This window comes from Nicotiana attenuata, chromosome 12 (assembly GCF_001879085.1).
Source record: "Nicotiana attenuata strain UT chromosome 12, NIATTr2, whole genome shotgun sequence".
Lineage (NCBI taxonomy): Eukaryota > Viridiplantae > Streptophyta > Magnoliopsida > Solanales > Solanaceae > Nicotiana > Nicotiana attenuata.
The window spans coordinates 29,368,052-29,373,698 of NC_032000.1; the positions used below are offsets into that span (position 1 = coordinate 29,368,052).

The following is a 5,647-nucleotide window of genomic DNA, read 5'->3' on the forward strand; positions in this document are numbered from 1 at the left end:
GTTGTGGGGAGATATCAGCAACAGTGGGAATCTGGATTTGTGATAGTGGTGGGATAGTTGCAGGGTTTTCAGTGTACTTAGTGGGGAATGAAAGTGGAGGATGGCCCCTGATCCAAGACTGATACATTTCTGCCATCTGCTGCTTCACCCTTTGGACCTCCTCTTTCAATTCAGACTCCGACTCCACAAACTCCCTTGACGGGTCAACAACTCTTGTGCCCAAGTTTTGCTAGCCATGACTACCTTGCCCTTTGACCTTGTGTTGTATGGACGAGTTACCTTAAGAACCACAAACCAACTACCCTTCTGCTATAATGGGGAGAACAAAGAGGAACCAAATGAAGTCATCATGTTAGCGTTAGGGCATTTAACAACTAAAAATATCACATTTAATGCAATGTACCTAGCCACAGTTATCGGGTCTAAAATGACTTCGAGGGTACGAAGGTCAGTTGGCATCATCCCAATTTGTTCATTTCAATCCTCTCTTTTCTTTGCTTTTCTAGCACTTGCTTGATCATTTTCCTTCCTCTTTTTTTTTCTAATTATCACCATTTCTTTCCTCTCATTTCTCACGTCCCATAATTTCACCCATTTTTTCCTCTTTTTTTTCCTTTTTTTTCTTTTAATAAAAAAATGATTCGATCGAACCCTATGTAGGTTGCCTACGTATCATGACGCCGCATGAATCAGATCTTTGCGTAGTTCTGGAAGATCGAGAATAAAGGAAACAAACAAATGTTCTCATTTTCTTATTCTTTTTTTTCTTTCTGTATATTAACAATTTTTTTTAAAGAAAGTAATAATGAGGGAATTTAATTACTTTCAATACTCAAATGCTACTAACTTTCGTCATCGAAACAGACAATGAATACAACACTAAGATCTAAGCAATTAAATTCAACACCAAAAAGATGTGATGTCAATAAAACATTTAAGCCGAGTGAACAAGGAATTTTAGGGAACGCAGCAAAATTCCTAATAATTGCTTTCGAAGGCGAAACGATAAAGAACTTTGACTTAGCTACGAAGAAATAGGCAATGAGAATATTTGAGGATCCTTCATAGAAAATAAATTGAATGGCCAATTCCCAGGACATTGATATTGCTCCCACGCAAGCCCTTGAGCTATACAAAACCTAAACTGGAACCAGCAGAATCAGTTCACTTGTAGAGGAAATGCGTCACTCAAAAAATCCTTTCAGTTGAAGTTGAATCCACCTGATGGCTTTGGATATTCTCAATTTTCTAAACCCACTGCATCATCAATCAGTTGCACAGAAAGATTTACATCCGCTGTCCGGCCCAAATTCTTCTCAGCTTCACCAACCTTCAAGATATTTTCAAGCCCTTCAAGACAAACTGTGACAATCCTTGGGTCAGGACAAATGAGAAGATCACATAGTGGTTTGATACAACCTTGACCAACAAGGTACTTGGTCTGCTCATGCGAACCACCAGATGTGGCATTTGAGATTGCCCATGCAACCTCCTTTTTTTATATCAAACTCAGCAATTATAGACTGAATTTGCTCCCTATTGCCAGTTGTGATGTTTGAAATTGTCCAGCAAGCTCCTTCTTAATACTCTTCTTGTGATTACCATTCAACAAGTTCAAAAGACGGGGCAAAGAACTGATGGTTGATGATACACTGAGTTTTTATATCATCTCCGGTCACAATATTTCCAACTGTCCGAAGCGCCGGAATCAAAAATCGATGGAGACGGGTGAAGTAATAACATCAGTTAAATGCGGGCATACTCTAGAATCAATAACAGCTTGAATTTTATCATTGTACCATCCGAGAGATATGAGAGCGCCCAGCAAGCATCAGTCAAAACTTCTTCATCGGTTAAATGAATAAGTTATTGAAGAGCTGGAATTGCAGGCCTTGTCTGATCAAATGCAGGATGTGGTTTGCCTCTGTAGAAATTTGAAAGTGTCCATGTCGCATTTCTCAACATAGACAGCTTGGCATTTGGATTCAGCTGATATAGCAAGGGAACTAGAGCTCCACAGCTAAGGACAAGATCGCGGCACTTTGGGGAATCACCAGCAACATTTCCTAGAGCCCACACAACATGCTCTACACATCATCACTAGGAAAACCAAGAAGTTTCGCAAAACTTGGGACTGTACCAGAATCAATTACCACCTTTGTATGCTCAGATGTTCCAGATGCAACATGTGAGATCCCAAGATGCCTCAAACTGATGCTGTGGAAAGTCATCTCTCATTTGAAATTGAACAAAACGAGGAACTACACCTGCTTGAATTACTTCTGCTATTGGGGAACTCCTTTCGATTGAGAGCATTTTTCTAAAATAAGAAGTAGCCTCAAGCTGTACATTGCCATCTTCGCTCCAAACACCTACAACCAATTATGGTATCATCTTCATATTCTCTGGTTGCAAGACATGCAAGATTTGAGATAATAACATTCCCTACTAGACACATGCAAGACATAGTTGTAATTATTTTTCTAAAATTAACCTATGTGGCTAAAAGTAGCTAAAAATGCAAGATTTGGCTAAGACCCCGCGAAGCCAAGAACCTAAACTCACTAGGAATACCGGACCCTATGTGGGTTGCCTATGTATCACGCCCCGCATGAATCAGACCGAGCGTAGTTCTGGGAGATAAGTGCAGAGAAAAAAAACAAAATATTTTTGGGATTTCAAATTTCCATGAGGTAAAACAGTTTTTGATTACAACCACAAAAAGACTCGAAAAGGGGAAAATTAACGGACTCCGACTTAAAACAAGACCAACAGACTCTGACAGAAAGATAAAAACAACAGATTCGAAAACCAACTAACAGACTCTAATAAAAGAAAATACAGACTTTGCAAACAGACTAAAAGACTCCAGTGAAAATCATGAATACATTAGTGCCTCTAATGCTCCTGGGGCTCGCGGGGCATCATTCGGCCTCGCCGCGGGCCTATGCGCTAAATCCCCTTGGAGGTGGTAGAGATCTTCCATTATCCGGCGGACGAACGTCATCACTGCAGCGAAGAAAGTGGTACGAGTCATGTCCTCGCACGCTTGGCATTTTATGACAATATAGTCAGCAATGGTTCTGATCCTCTCTTAGATTCTACCCTTTTCCTGAAGCAAACGCCCGACCTGCTGGTTCCGGGCTTCCAACACCTGAGTGTCGTGATGGGTTTGCTTTCATAACTGTTGTATTTCTTCCTCCATCTGGGCCATCAAATCATAACAGTGTTCCCTATCAGCTTTAAAATCCTTGGCTTGCTTGATCATTTTGTTCTCAACTGTGATGACCCTTTTCTTTAACCCCCAACCTCATTGTCGCATTGCTCTTTTAACTGTTTAACCAGGCTTGCTCGTTCTTCCACATTCTTAGCCAATGTTGTTCGAGCCCTGGCTAGTTCACCCTCTGCTTTGTTCAAATCAAAACCATACTCATCCAGTTTTTGCCTGAGGTTCTTTATAAGCTTTTCATCCTTTGCACTTCTGGCGGGATTTTCGGCCGATATTTTCATTTTCTGAATCTGGGCACGAAGGGCCTCATTTCTTTGGTTAGCTTTTTCTCTTCACCCTTATCCGCCGCGGCTTGCAAACCATTCTCGAATTGAAGGTCTTTGACTTGCTTTTCTAGCCTGCTTATAGTAGCCCTGTATTCATTCTCCTTGGCTAACCAAGCCCACTGTTCCTGTGACGCCTCGACAAATTCCTGAAGATGGGGCCTTTTGGCCGGCCTCCCAAACGCAATTTCCCTTCTATACCAAGCATGGTACCCTGGTGAAACTTCACCTTTGGATCGATCACGTACACAGGTATTTACCGTCAAGTATTGACACTCGCTCCAAATCTGGCGGACTGCTGCTTCATGAAACTGGCCATCGGGACCAATCTCGACTACTTGGGCACTAAGATCTTCATCTTTTGGAACTATTTGGCATCTCCCCAGCTGTCTCAAAACCCGATACGGGGCATAAGGCTGGATACTCCTGAGACCCATCAAGAGGAAATGAGTACCGATAGCTGGCATATATATGATCTCATCCACAGGCAACCATCCAAACGTCCACTCTATGTGGCTTGCAGTGATGGAATGGAGGTGCGATACCCATTCTATGACCCCTTCTGGCAAGCTAATCCCATCAACCCTCGTATAAAATTCCTCTATGCAGGTTTTCTCTGTTGACCCATAACTCATGAATTGAGGACGGTGGCATAGATATTCAATCATCCACATCTGCAACAAGTTGCACCCCTCAAAAAAGTCTTCTCCGGCTTTGCAGGCTGTGAGTCCTCCAGTCGCTTAGCTTTCCTTCTATTATTTTATTTTCATACTTTTGTACTAGTGCTACTTGACACGTTTTGTTATATAAAAGTGCTTTTTCCTTAAGCATTGCGCAAATATTTATTTTTCTACGGTTGAATTATGCAAGGCTTCGGGTAAATTTTTCCCCGATAGCATTTGAGTTCTGGGCATTGTCACACCTCCTTTTTCCTACCGCCGCAAGGGATATAAGAGAGTTTTTTCCAACTTAAAGTGACAATCGAAACGGGATTTATTTATTAAAAATTTAGAGTCGCCACTTGGGATAGTTTTATGGTATCCCAAGTCACCGGTTCAAATCCTGAATCGAGGAAAAGATTGATTCTGTACTACAGTCCGCGAACACAGAAATCCGGGTAAGGAATTCTGTTAACCCGGGAGAAGGTGTTAGGCATTCCCAAGTTCCATGGTTCTAGCACGGTCGCTCAACTATTATAATTGGACTATTATCTGATTTTAAAATATTTTAAACCTATGTGCATTTGTACTTGATAACCGCTTTTATTTGTTTTTTAAGGAAAAATTGCAACGCTATTTAAAATACGTCTTGAACCACGTCACATAAATGCACCCGCGGCTTTCGATATATTTTATCTAACATTGTTGAGATTTGGATTTGGGTCACATAAATGCGCACCCGAGTTTGGGAAAGTAATTTTTAATAGCGCGCCTAAATCAACTTCGCATTTGCAACTTTGCGAGGGCCATGGAAAATTCGCTAAATGGCACACCTCGATTCTAAAGAGTTAGTAATAACTATCCGAGGGCCATGGATTATCTAATTTTGCTTATGGCACGCCTCGAATCTAAAGGATTATGATTAATCAAGTGAGGGCCAGCTAGATAACACACATAAACGAGAAAGCAAAGCTAAGCGACTGGAGGAACAATTATAGCATTTTAATAGGAGTATAGGAAATATTCAACCATGAGCTAAGGACCAGCAAATAAACACTATACAGGTTATCCACACACAGTCCGTTTTACCTTGAATCACTGCCAACAAGTGTAACCAGAGAATGTTGTTCTACTACCATTTGACTTACATGAACTAAAATTGGTGCATAATTCTTAAAGCATGGAAATTAATTCCCCTGAATGCATCTAAAGCCAAATACACAACAGTGATTCACCCGTAAGTTCTGGTTAGCTACTTTGCATCTCTCTTAGTTGAATTCAAAATCCATGAAGAACAACCGCACACTTATTTTGCAAATTCAAAACGTCATTCATCACGAGTATTCAAATCAAATCAAACTTTCAACTTAGACAGATGATTAATCTCAATTTCAACACAAGATCGAGTATTGACAAATTTGGAAATCAAACACAAT

General features: G+C 40.8%; 1 pseudogene; it reads right to left on the bottom strand.

The window, feature by feature from the left end:
- On the bottom strand, nt 1,241-3,510 carry LOC109235992 (annotated as a pseudogene).